The sequence below is a fragment of the Columba livia genome, chromosome 2 (assembly GCF_036013475.1).
Source record: "Columba livia isolate bColLiv1 breed racing homer chromosome 2, bColLiv1.pat.W.v2, whole genome shotgun sequence".
NCBI classification, from domain to species: Eukaryota; Metazoa; Chordata; class Aves; order Columbiformes; family Columbidae; genus Columba; species Columba livia.
This window is the reverse complement of record NC_088603.1, coordinates 44164720-44179778: the sequence shown is the minus strand read 5'-3', so window position 1 is coordinate 44179778 and position 15059 is coordinate 44164720.

Below are 15059 nucleotides of genomic sequence, written 5' to 3'. Positions count from 1 at the left end.
AACAAACGTACAGTGCCATGGTGGCTGAAGAAGTTTTGCAAAGGAGACAAGAGCCTTGAAGATGAGGATTATAGCGGCCGGCCATCAGCAGTTGAAAACGACCAATTAAGAGCAATAATCAAAGCTCATCCTCTTACATGCAAAGTTGCCGAAGAACTTTACATCGACCTTTCTATGGTCATTCAGCATTTGAAGCAAATTGGAAAGGGGAAAAAGCTCAGCGAGTGGACGCTTCATGAGTTGACTGAAAATCCAAAAAATTGTCATTTTGAAGCGTCACCTTCTCTTCTTATACCCAACGACAATGACCCATTTCTCGATTGGGTTGTGACGTGCGATGAAAAGTGGATTGTATATGACAACCTGCAATGATCAGCTCAGCGGCTGGACTGAGAAGAACCTGTAAAGCACTTCCCAAAGGCAAATTTGCACCAAAAAAAGGTCATGGTCACTGTTTGTCGGTCTGCTGCTGGTCTGATCCAACTACCGCTTTCTGAATCCCAGTGCAGCCATTCCATGGGAGATGTATGCTCAGCAAACAGATGAGATGCACCAAAATCTGCACCACCTGCAGCCGGCCTCAGTCAACAGAAAGGACCCAATTCTTCTCCATGACAACGCCCAACTGCGTGTTGCACAACCAACACTTCCAAAGTCGAATGCATTGGGCTATGAAGTTTTGCCTCATGCACCATATTCACGTGACCTCTTGGCAACCAACTGCCACTTCTCCAAGCATCTCGACAATGTTTTGCATGGAAAATGCTTCCACAATGAGCAGGATGCAGAAAATGCTTTGCAAGAGCTTGTAGCATCCCAAAGCACGGATTTTTCCACTACAGGAATGAACAAACTTGTTTCTTGTTGACAAAAGTGTGTTGATTGTAATTGTTTCTATTTTGATGAATAAAGATGTGTTTGAGTCTGCTTCTAATGATTTAGAATTCATGGTCCAACACTGCAGTTACTTTGCAACAACCAAATAGTCATTGGAAGCCTCCTCAAATGAGCTGTGTCTATCCCTAAGAGCCTCATCTATATGTGTTTTAAACCCCTCCAGGGATGGTGACTCTACCACTTCCCTGGGCAGTCTGTTCCAGTGCTATACAGCCCTTTCTGTGAAGAAATGTTTCCAAATATCCCTTCTGAACGTCCCCTGGCACAACTTGAGGCTGTTTCCTCTCACCCTATCATTTGTTACTAAGGAGAAGAGACCAACACCCTCCATGCTACAATCTCCTTTTAGATAGTTGTAGACAGTGGTAAGGTCTCCCCTCAGCCTCCTTTTCTCCAGTTCTCTCAGCTGCTCCTCATCAGACTTGTGCTCCAGACCCCTCATCAGCCTTGTTGCCCTTCTCTGAACTCTCTCCAGCACCTCAATGTCTTTCTTGTTGTGAGAAGCCCAAAACTGAACACAGGATTTGAGGTACAGCCTCACCAGTGCCAGTGCTAGGGGGATGACCACTTCCCTAGTCCTGCTGGCCATGCTATTGCTGATACAAGCCAGGATGTTGTTGGCCTTTTTGGCCACCTGGGCATACTGCTGGCTTATGTTCTGCCGTCTGTTGATCAACACCCCTAGGTCCTTTTCCACCAGGCAACAGAATAGGCCTTTGCAGGAAATTACTGTGAAGATATGAGAAATTCAGTCTGAGCCTGGACTTTAGGCTATTTCTACACAATTGCCTCTGTGCAGCTAGTGAACTCAGCTAGCCACTTGTTTAGATGATACCAGTCAGTTGACAACTTATCGCCAGCATTAAGCCATAAGCGAAACAATAATTTTAAAATTCGTAGTTTGTTAAATCTTCTGACTTCACACACCATATATTTTTGTCATCCTATTTTTTGTGTTCAATAATGTTCTCTTCTATAATGTTATTGTTCTGTACTTTGCTCTTGTCCTGTTTGCTCTAGCTGTGCTCAACAAACCCCTTGCAGTGACAGTTCATATTAATATTAGAAACTGACTTCCAAAACCTGGATCTTTTAAAAACTACTGTTTATTATAAATGACCCTGCCTCATTTATAATTTAAAAATCAATTTCCTAGTAGTATTATGAACATTCCAGAAGACAAAAAGAAGGTTTATCCATAGAGCTGATGGAAGCTAATATCAGTGAGAAAAAATTACCTGTCCAACTGAATATATATGGATGTTGATAATAATTACATGATATGGCCTGCTTAAAGCTGGTCATACTGAATCATTCTCATGACAAAAGAAAACCACTATAATCAGTGTCAGAGATGATGAAGTTCTATTGCAAAATATTTATTTTTGAAGAACAAGTAGTCTTTTTTTAATATAAATTTGTGAGAACGGCACACGTTTTAGGATTATGCTGAACAAGCAACCCCAAGTTCTCCATGCATTTTAATTTTTCCTTCAGTCATTCACAGATTGAATGCTTGTGCTTTCACCCAGCCTGGGTGAGTAGGAAAGTATTTTTGTTTGTCTTCCATTCACTGCCCAGTGAAGGGCTAAATGTAGTCGGTGTGTGACACGCTTATTTAGTGTGGAACATCCCGTCACACAGTGTCCCCATGAAAAATATGTATGTTCTATACAGGGCTGTACCCAGTTCATGTGAGGAGTACTGCAAGCTGTGGAGCTGTTGAATATGATACATCATACATCATTATTTAAGAAGATACGTTTTGAACTGTGTTGCAAAGCTTTAAGCTTTTTATTATGTTTCTCATTGACTTCTGCTATCTCGAAACCTAAATCTCTTAAATTTCCCTTTTACTATTTAGACAATTTGGCTGCCTGCTGTTAGGTGTCTATAATTGAAAGAGTTGACATTTATATGTTTTCTGGGTATGCACAAGTGAAAGGAGTCCAATGTTTTAAAACCATTCAGCAATGATAAAATCAGACAGAACCACAATAACTTATGATGTGTATAGATTTCACATTCCAGACTTCATGCTGTTGTTCTTTTATTAAGTTGTTTGTACCTATATAGCTATCATTTTAGCAAACACCTCTTCAATTGTATGAAGTAATGGGCTAGAAGGCTAATCTGGCAGAAAACATGGAAGCATTTGCATCAATAACCATCTTTATAAAACTGTTTATCATTGGAGCTGAGAAGCTTTCCCATTTGTGGTTGAGAATTGTAAAAAGTTTGTCTCTCTCGAGATGAGGAAGTGGCACCAGGGCATTACTGCTCTTCACAGAAACACTGCAGGGAAATACTTGCTCTTAATATTTCTTGACTCAAGCTCTAAAAGTAGTTTTCCAGAAATAGGTATTCTGGTCATGTATCTCCAGTAAATTAAAATCCCAGAAAAATGCTAGAAAATAGAAATTGCAAGTGTGCAGTGTGCAGTGCAAACTTCAGTGTGTCCTTAGTTATAATTTTTTATGACCTGAGGTAATTTGAGTGAATTTCAGATCAGAGTATATGAAATGAGATGAATAAAGGTCTGTTCTTGGATGCTGTTATTCATCAATCAATTAACTCAAGAAATTTTAAAAAATTCTAATCTTCCTGCTTCAGCTATATTGAATTAAACTGTGACACCCAGGCAGTTAAATTTTCTCCTTGAAATATATACTCTGATACAGTATTTGAACATCCATCTGCTTTCTGAGGTGAGCAGATGTGGCCAATTCTAGTGCACTGTGAAATAAGAAAACATACTGTCTGCCTTCCTGGAAACATGCAATATGCCTATATATATATATATATATTTTTTTTTTTTTTTTAAGTAAGACTAAATATATTTTGATGAATGAAAATTAGCTGGATTTTCTTAAAGCAATATAGCCTTAATTATGTAATTGGTGCCATGTATTGTATTTGTGGCTGGTTTTTTTTTATTTCTAAATGTGAAATTAATCTTTCCTTGCTGGTTTACACTAAACAACACAATGCTTTAAGCAAAAGGTCTGAACTGGCATTTCTTTTTCAGATTTGCCTGAATTATTACAGGATGTTTATAGATTAACACAGGAGTTATTGACTAAAGAGCCCTCCAGAGTAGATGCCACATTTTAGTGATCATGCTTTAATGTCCCATCAAAACATTGTGATATATTTTGCCATGTTTAGCTGCTTGAGTAAAAAACTATAGGAAGAGCTTTGGGTTTATTTTTAGTAGCTCATATGTTTTAGAACGTCTCCATATACATTTGAATTTAGAAAGAGTAATATTTAAATTTTTAAGCTAAAGTAATTTTAAATGTGCCTTTTATCCTTATCTGGGCTATACCATCATAGTCTCTGATCAAAGAGTAAATCTGAATATGTTAAAGGTTTTTCTATCAGTACAATACACTGCTTTATTAGGCACAGACTTTTCAGTCTGTATGGGTGACAGAGTCCAAGTGAGATAAGGGGTACAAGACCAGTGATGGAGTTAAGAAAAGCTCATCAGTGTCCCAAACTGGTAATTTTATCTGCTGATGCCTGTAGAATATGTGCAATATGAGCGGAAAGTTTTGTGGTTTTGGTGTTAATTGCAGTCTCAGCATCTGTGTAAATAGTTGCTTATTAAAAAGCTAGGTCAGTGTTATAAACACGGAACCTCCTTGTATTGTCATCCTGTACATGATGCAGAAACATGTCAGTAGCAATAATTCCAGAGGGACACACCTTCCCCTTTGAATATGATTAACTAGAAGATAAAGCTAGGAGTAAACAGATGGCCTGGAGGGACTTTTAAAAGTGTGATCGTGGATTTCCAAACAAAATAACCTATTCCAACAAGAAAATGGTTAAAAAGATAATTGAGTCTATGCACAAAGGAATAAAGATGAGAATATGACAGTAAAGGTTTTTTTTACTGTCCTTTTGGGAAAAGATGGAAAAGAAGTGAATAAGATACTGTTGTGCCTGAAACACCCTAAAGCCTGATAAGAGTACTTAATGAGTAATATGACCCCACTGAAGAAAATAATGGACAAGAGGCTGTTGTTCTATTTTTGTTATTTTCTTCTTAAAGCCAAGCAGAAGAGGAAATAATTATACCAAGAGCTGAGAACTCTCATGGCCTCCTGAAGCTCCAGCAACAGTAAAGATTCCTTGTTAATGACAGATTTTTGCATGAGGGACAAGTTTCTCACATAATAGATTGTCAAGAGACATTCATCCAGTGCAACAGCATGGCTTCCAGTAACCAAGACTGTTGCACTATCTGGGGAAACTATTAAAGCACTAGTAGATAATAGGAAAAAAAACAATCTACTGGCTCAAATTAGAGAAGGCCAGCAAGTAGGAGACATTGAGGCTGATTCTGTGATCCTGGACAGACATCAGAAAGCAACAGGAAAAGCAGGAAAAAAGAAAAAAATCCCATTCTGTCAGCAGGGATGAGGACTAGAAATACTTACCCCAAAACTGAAACCACCATAGAGCAGCAAGCAGCAGTGTGGGTAATGAAGGAAACCTATAAAAGAGATGTCTGTCACATGTGAGCAATCCCAAAGCTAACACACGTATATTTTATTTATATCAAATAATGTTTGAAGCTATGTTACTGGACCAGCAACCAATTAAATTCCAGCTGCACTATAATACCAGTTGATAAATGAGACTGAGAAGTGGTTAGATTTAAGAAGGGTATCTACTGAGTGATGAAAGATAGTAAAACCTTTCTGAAGTCAGTGGAATGCATACATACTGTCTGTAAGAATCTCCCCTCCCCAAAAGTTATATTATTTATTAGAATTTTCAGTAGTCCAAATGCAGCTGCACCTCCCATTGTTGAACAGCAATGAAGAAAGACCTCGATGGAAGAGAGAAATGAAAATTATCTAGCAGCATCCAAATAGAAGGCTGATAATATATTTCAAGGAAAAGGACACCTACAGTTCAAGGTTATTTTAGAGGCATATGCTTACATTTACTATGTGAGATAATGAAATATTTTTAAACTCCCCATAGAAAGGGACTGGCAAATGTGCCAATGAACTGCCATACTTTGTACGGTAATTACTTACAGCAGACTGCAGTGGTAATCTAGCTCCCCAAGAAATGAGGGACTCTTCAGGTAATATCAGAACCTACACTGAACTCACACTGAAAATAAATCGTTAGTCTTATCCAAAAACTGAGGATGTAATATCTCCTTTAAAATAAAAGTACCATTTTAGGTGAAGTCAAGTACAAGTTTTGGCATTATAAGGTAATGCAACTACCTTTACTGTTATCATTGTGCTAGCACAGCTGGCCATGAGTAGCTTTAAGAATCTGTCCATCTTCAAAGGAGTTCTAATGTCAATTGAAACACCCACTAGAAAAAATCCTAGGAGCAGTACTGATGACCTTCTTGAAGGTAAATGAGGCATCAAGTGGGTCCGTAATATCAAGGTGCACCAATTTATAATGAAGTACTGGGAAGAGAATATTAGCAAAAACACAGACAAGGGGAAGGTAAGGGGAATTGAACTCAATAAACTTCTAGGAAATAGCAGCCAGGCCTTGAGATGCTATTAAGAACATGTAAGACAAATGCATATGAGCAGAGCCAAAGAACTATAGGGATGAATAACTATCTTCCTAGATACTGTGTGCTCTTACCAATAGCCATTGAGCCAGGTTTTAACTCAGTGGTGCAGCTTGAGAAGAGTCACGGGTCCAGGAAGAGGCATTTGAAGAATAAAAATACTCTAGCTGAAGCATTTGCCTAAAGTATTTGTCCTGGTGGAAAGTGAGGATGCTGTGGCTGCTAAGGCAACAGCTTGTAGAAGTTGTTAGAAAGCATCAAGAGACACAAAAAATGGCTATTAGAAAAAGAGTCACAGACGGAGCTTTTTGCAAATAAACATTTTCAATGGCTCACCTCTAGGTACCAGCACTGTGAGCAGTCTCATCCGAGAAGCTGCATTCTGAGTACACTTTGGATGACTGAGTGTTTTGAAGACTCCAGAACTACAGTGTAGAGCAAGAGTCACTACTAGTAGCAGACACTTGAACTGGCTTTCCTGAATACAATGCATGCATCTCAGATTGATTCCAGCAATGGACTACAATGTATTTGCTTCTTTTCCTGAGTTGAGTGTGCACTCAACTCACTCTCACTAATAAAACACTGTACTGAAAGTGGGGATTATTGAGAGTAAAAGAATTTATACTCTGGCATTGACCAATTTGTGAGGAGTAAGTACCACATGAAGTTATATCTTGCATGAGATGATGGATGTGCTGTATGGTTGAGACATCATTTTGTTCATGGAGAATTGAGTCATAATCTTAGGAATTAGTATGAAATGAACAACATCTCATATATGAAATTACAGACATCACTAAGACCAGTTAGAGAGCCTGTCTGCTTGGCAGACATAAGTACCTAATTGAAGGCATATATGTAGCTGGTTGATGAATTCAAAGACGGTATGCAATACACTCTTTCTGGCAGAAAGTGAGAATAGACTTTACTTCTGGTAAAAGCCACCTATAAGACACTACAGAGGTTTCTGGGAAGTGTCTGTCTGAAGGACACACAGGAAAGATCTCTGACTAGGGACCCCCAAGTGTGTTTTGCAAAGTATGTGTTTGGCCTGAGATTACTGTACTCAGACGACAGTCCATACTGCACTGCAGCTGGATTTGACCAAGTCAGCCTCAACAGGACTTTGAACACATGGGCACCTTCTCATGGGTAATACAGAATGAGGGTATGGCACACCTGGCAGTCAAGGTGGTCAGGAAAATTTAAAGCAAAACAGAAAGGGATACAAACAGATAGGAAAGATCCCAACAGATAAGCAAGAGAGTTCATGGGAGTAAATAAGGGAATGCCAAGCTAAACAGACGTACCAGGGCAAGAGATGAGTGAAGGTCTTCTCATCATGCTCAGATGATCAGGTTTGGGTTCATGCAGTGGAATAATAGTTATCTGAGTAACAGAAATAAAATGGAAGAAAAACCAGGATTTTTGAGTAAGGCTCAGGAAACAGTTGTGCTGACGCAGGAGGGAAAGAAGAAATTGAATAAGAGCAATACAAAGAGAACACTAGAGTGCGTAGTGCAGGGAGCTACAGTTTAAAAACCTGTACTCCAGGAGCAGCTGATAAAGTAAAAACACCTTAATGGACACCGGAGAAAATTTATTAGAACTTCTTGCACACCCTGAGAAGTCCTAAAAGAACAGCAGCTGTATTCGGAGGAAAGACTATGCTGTTACTGTGCACTACCTGTCAAAAACATCTGCACACACAAGGGGAAAAAAAATAGATCAAATGTATTATGAACATCTCAAATAAAGCAATAATAACCTTCCATTTTGAATATGTATTCAGTTTGGCCACTTTATTTCACTTAGGCTATAAGTGAAACAGGAAATAGATAATACTAATGAGAGTGATTAGAGGCATGGAAAGACTTCCATACATGCAGAGATTAAAAAGATTAGGGTATTTACGTAAGAGAAGAGATGAGTAAGAGGTGAAATGAAAGAGGTGTATAAATTATTAATGGTTTAGAGAAGGTCAAGAAGATGCACCAATTTAACTCTCTCAGAACGCAAGAACAAAGGGTTCATAATGAAATCGTAGCCTTTCAGTTTGATAGTAAGAAATACTTTTTACATAAATGTGGCCTCACTGTCTGAAGATTTGAGATGACGAACTTTGTGGGGCTAATAAAAGGGTCTGACTTATCTCACTACCTTGTGTAATCATCCAATAACATATGATCTGAATGTTTAAGAATCCTTAGTGTATTGATCCTTACAACAGGCTTCTAAGGCAGGAAAGTATTATCATGCCCCTAACCTAGTGAATAGAAATGGTGCCAAGAGAACACTAGATGATTTGCCCCAGACTACAGACAGAATCTCTTGTATAGCAAAACTGAATTTTAGTGACCTGGATGATAAATTTGTACCTTAATATATGAACAATCTTTTTTTTGCCATTATTTATTCATGTTGGTGATGACCAGTCTTTCTCATACAGCTGGCCACACAGCTTCTTATAGAAACATTTGAGTCATGTGCCATGACTCTTCCATGGTCACATGGTCAGCACATAATGGACTGACCAGAGTCCAAATCACACTTGCACAGTAAATTAGATTAATCCTTATGGCACTGGATTTACTGAACATGCCCAAATTAATGAGACTGAGTATGCTTGCTAGATCAGATCCTTCCCTGAAGTGATGGAAATACTGCTGATGCACAATGCAGCATAGGTCTGTCTGTGCCCATCAAGGAAAGCTTTGGCTATTTTTCACTGCTGCCTCCAGAATCATTGATCTCTCCCAGGCACTGCTGTTTACTTTCACAAGAGCCCTTCACTGCCATTTTCCCATTTTTTTTTCTGTAACTACCACATGCTGTGCTGCTGGAAAAGAAAACTGGGCACAGAACTACTCAGGTCGCTGGCAGCTCCTTCCTCCCTTGTACCTCAGGAATAATAAGAAAAGAGAGCAGCCAGACTCAATCAATTGTTTTGACAAGTCTTACATGGCCCATGTTTCTAGATGCCCCTTCCCACTTTTCAGAGACATTTAGTACACAAGAGTAATGCTAGCTTGGATTAGAAATATTCAAAGGAATGACTATCATCCAGGACGTAAATTCTGAGGATATAATATAACTGCTACCGGCCATAGGTGAGGAAGGAACTTTCTGCATCAATATATCGAACAGTTTCTTATCAAAGAAGAAAGTTTAAATTGTTACATAGATTATCTGCCTGTGGCTACTGTGGAAGACAGGATAACAGACTGAAAAGACTACTCTTTTGATTTCACTCAAAAATTCATAAGTAAGATATAAACCAGTAAAAATGTGACTAAGCTATTTGGAGGCTATTTGAAGGAATGATGAAAACCCAGCTTTTGGTGTTTTGTCCTTGTGCTAGCTAATCTGGGTTACAAAAAAAGATGTTACACAAATGCACATTTTTTTGCCTTAATGATTAGAACACTTTCAAAATAAAAAGTTATTTCTTTTTGCTTGTTTGTTTAACCCTGAAAATTTTAGACTATAAGGCTATAAAAAGTCTTCAAAGACATTATGTTTCTGTGTGTTGGCTCAAGGTGAGAGAATCTTTCTTTATGGGACTGTGTTATGATGTGGTGATAATTGCCTTCTCACAGAACACAAATATATCACTCTCTGGTTGAGCTACTGATTCTTTCTTTGAGTGTACAATGGTCCAATGCACTCCTACAATGGCATGAAACATTTACCATGCAAACAGAATTGTTATTTTTTTTAATATGTCTTCTATCTCTGTAATCTTCAATCTGCATAAAGCTGTAAATATAAATCTCAGGCTTTGCTAAAAAAGCCTGTTAAGATACCTGTGCTGTTGTGAGACTTATTTTAAAAACAAATCAAACCAAAACTTTGTGCTTCCAGCTCAGGACTGTCACTTTACTTACAGTAGAGACAGGCTGACAAAGACTGCCGATTTCAACCCAAGAAAAAAGGACTGGAAGAGACTTCCTGCAACTTCAGCTTCAAAGCTCTGCTGTTACATCAACCATAACTCTCACGCTTTTCCTAGTAGCATCTCTTCACCCGTTTCTGTTTGTGTCTTCCCTTGTTTTAAGGCATGACTTGATTTGTTACCAATGCCTTCTATAAAAGCACACATGTTTCTGTGTCCTTGGAAAATACCTCAAATAATACGTCCTGATTTTGCCTTCATTGTTGTCAGAGCTGCTCTGCTCATAGCTGTTCTGTGAGCAGCCCTTAAGCATGACCGTGATCTGATGGGGGCTCTAGGCTGCACAACTGAAATTGCATCTCATGCAGTGGGAGTATGTGTACTGTACTTGCTCTAAGGTAAATGCTGGTGCAAGAGAGGACATTATAATTTCCTGGTGAATCTGTGCCTTATGGCCAAGATAGGTCCTCTTTTTCAGTCATTTGCCACTAGTGATTTCCTACATTCGCTGCAGAAAGATTTACAATTAGGTCCTCAAGTAAACAGCGTTGCAGTCCACACTTTTTTTTCCATTACTCCTGTTCTCAGATAATTCCAATTTTTCTCTGCAGTGACTTGATTTTGTTTTGTACTGACAATGTTTTTTTTTGCTTTGTGTCATAATGCCACTTATTTTTATGCCATGATCATGAAAGAAAATTTAAGGAGAATTGGCCCAGAACTGATCTTCAAGAAACTACCCTTGAACTCCCTTCGGTGTCAAATTGCCCCTTTCAACACTGTCAACTATCCAACACTCTATTTCCATTTTTCCTTTAGCAGTATTCATCTAACAGTTCCTCTTTTACCTCCTTCTTCTCCAGCATTATTTATTAATTTCCCACATAGCCCTGTATCAGCTATTTTACTGAAGTCCACACAGAGGACATCTAAGGATTTTCTTTTAAAGCCAGGTGTCTTTAAAAAAGAATGCTGTCAAGTTTAGTCTGAACTTATCTGCGTTTGAATCAGTTTTTATTTATTTCTGTCTACCAGCATCATCTGTTTGAAAGCACTGTGTTCCACTGAGGTCCAAACAGTGCCATAACTGGATCACTTTCTCTGTCCCTGTGGCTTCATAAACACAAACTCAAAAATTGCTGCTGTCTGATCGTATGACATTTATTAAAAGTATTTTCACATGAATGCATGTGCTAGGTCTTTCAGAATACCAGCTTGTAAACTGGCAGATAACCTGTAGTTCATGAAGCCCCTCGAGTTTTATTTCTGTGTCCTCTGGTGATCATTACCATTTCGCACTTGCATTCCCAATATCCAGCTTCTCTTTGCCCCCAGGTCAAAAACATGGCCATTTCTGTAGCCTGGTGAAGTATTAATTTAGTTTCGGACCTAGTCATCTTGGTTTTCACCCTTGACACAAATCAGGGAAACTGCTAACCCTTGAGACTTTCAAGGCTGTTCCAAACGATTCACCCCACTGAGCATTCTCTCCTAATCTGGTATCTCTGAGTGCATTTCAGTCAGTTCCTTTGTAACTGAAGACCCAGGAGAAAATCCCTGCCCCAAGAATAATTTCCAATCGTTCCAGCCAACACCAATTTAGCTTTTTGTCAAAGCCTCTTAGGTGGTAAGTGCATATATACATATATATATATATATGTATATATAATTTTTTTAAAAAATCCTCCATTCCTGTAAGTCTCAGGCTGAGGCCTCCTGATACTTCTTTTTTTTTTAATCATTTATTATCACTGGAATATAAATGGTAGGTAAGCTTTTCAAAGACATGCCTAACCTAACTTTTCTTTCAGTGGCTGCTGTCTGGAGCTACATTTTTAGCTGTTAGCACATCTAAGCACTTCTCATCCTGTTCTTAGCCCATTCCTCTGAGATCTGAGTCAAACTTTCCTCCATGTCATTTTCTGTCGTACTCTGGTGCTGAGGTGTTGCCTGTGTTTTCTTGTGCTTTTTCTGCCTTGAAAGTTCTCTTTGGTCTGAAATTGGTGTTTTGATAAGAGCAGCTTCCTGCATTGCTAAAAGGACTGACCTGGGAGACAGGCTTATCATGGCAGGTTTTTAGCTCATCAGGATCAGACCTTGCCTTTACAAACCATGATCTAGTTTTATGAGTTCAATATCCCCATTAAAATAAGCAGCTCAAAGTAAGGTAAAACACAAGAATCACCATTGGTTTTGCCTCCTTTTCATTAGCTCTGCAGCACTGGTCATACCTTGAACGTTGCACCTTTGTGACACCAGTTTCGATGCACAGACTTCTTCCTAGCTTCTGTGATATACATTCACCTCCCTTATTCATCTTAGCAGAAGAAACTGGATTGTTTTATTGACCTTAGTAGACTGGAGTTCATGTTCCTCAAAGAAACATCATTCTTCACGGTGGTTTAGGACTTCTGTGTGTCAGTATGATAAGTGATACAAGGTCTCCGTTAATGCACTGACGCATCATTTGACATGGCAATATGATCAATTGTGTACGTGGGTCTAAAATAACAATATTGCAGGAAAAAAACACAATGCTAGAGAGCATTGAGTGTGAAGTGCAAAGGTTACCTTGTGGATCTAGGGAATCCCACAGTAGAGGTACAGCACAAAAATGCAGAAAAGATCTCCACCAAAATGACCCAATTTCTTCTGTACTGCGATGGACTGATAGTTGTGAAAAAGAACAGGCCTTATATAGCCAAATAAACATTAATAGTGTGTAAAAGCCTCCTGTTTGCCAACTAAAAATCATTATATGTAGGCACTAACCAGAAAAAAACATTTATTTTGGATGTGTCAAATTACTACTGGATTTGAAGTGAGTTTGGGGTTGTATTGTGTATGAAGTGAGTATAATCTCAGTATTTCATGTAAGATTTGCAATAAGATGCTTTGGACTTTGCTTTAGAAGAGCACTGGCCATTGATCATGAGCAAAGATAAACACCTGAACTACATTTCAGAGATCTTTTTTGGAAAAAATATCATAACCCTACAATGACTACTCACTTCATAAATAAAACAAATATAGTGTTAACTGAGAGCATCCTCATGTTTTCATTTTGGTTCAGATGAAGCTGTTTTTGTTGTTGTTGTTTATAGATAGAGGGAGGAAAAGAAAGAAATGTGGCTCTCAGCAAAAATTTACACTGTAAATCTTATTTTCAATTTGGGGCAAATCCTGCATCTTTACTGCTGTGACCCAGTAACAGGACTCCTTTCACAAGCCAAGACAACTCACTCAAGTAAATGAAGTAAAATAAAGCCATTATCTTTTAAGGCTAAACAATAAAACCTGTGAATTAGACCCTTATAACAGAACCATTAACAATTTTTAATTACAGTACACCTACCAGCCACATCAGTAGTATATGGTAACACATGCTAAATTTTTTTTTGCCTGCTGTTTCATTAAGGAAGGAATATTTAAGTCCTATTTTTAGGTTTAAAATTTTGCAGACAGAGAACAATGGAAGCTGGAGGAGCTGTATGAACAGCTCTCATGTTATTTCAGGTGGTTTTAAGAGAAAACACAGTAAAACGTAATTATTTCTTGTGGTCAGAGGGGCAATTCATTTGGCCCAGGGGGACTCAGGGTCAAATGCTATGTGGTGTGCATGACCTTAGAGCCAGAGAACAGTCTCTAGACTCTTTTATTAACATTATAGACTTAGCCATTCTGATTAGGTGCTAGAAAAAGGATTTGAAGGCATACTGTGGTTCTCTAACAATGAGAAATTTATGACGGATTCAATGTGTACTGTCCAAGACTGCCAGACCTGTTCCTCTGTGCAGCCTAGTCAGAAAACTGAGAGCCCTGGTTTGGGACTGCAAATGACCAAATTAAGTACTACTCCTAACTCTCCACTTGCAGCCGAGTCTTACAGACTGTAGATAACATGTACTGTGAATAACCAATTGCTCCTGAATATAGATTCTTTAGTAGGCTCTTAAGTCCTCTTTGTGCATGATGATAGGCAGTTTTAATATTCCTTAAAGTGTCTGTCTGTCTGTCTTGGATGACTTTTTAATTAAAAAGTGTGAAAGGAAACTAATGAAAAATGGTATAAAAAAAAGATTCATTGTCATGAGGATGTTCAAGAATTCAGATAAATTTTTCTAATTAAACATTGTTTTGCAAAAAAAAAAGGTCACTTAGTAGAACTAAATATTTCTGCAGAAATATACTCGTTTTCGTGAGATGTCTGCTGGGTGGAAGCTTTCCAGGTGCAGAGACAGAAAGGCTCAGCCCTTCTATCATGATTCAGGTGATGGCACTTATCTGAGATATGAAATACTGACAGGTGAGGGGCATGAGTTGGTTTATAGAGTTGTAAGTTATAGTAAAAGATGTATTACCTTTTTGACAGAATGTTGACTGGGAGGTGCTTTCTCTCATATGCATCTCTTTCTGAATTCTGGCTTTTGAATATTGTGTAAATTAATGATCTTGTAACTTGCTCAAAAAATAAGTCCACTTCCATGAAATCTTAAGTAAAACATCTGGTTTGTTCATATTTCTAAAGATCACCTATTTTACCTCCTTGTCTAATACAGAAGTTGTTTCCTATTCTCCATTTTCTCATACAATTTTTTGCTAGTAGATTGTGCTGGTTTTGAGTCCCGGATGATGCAAATTATTTTCATTTTAATGAAATGAGAATATTCTTTAACGTTATGGACTGCTAATAAAAAGGAA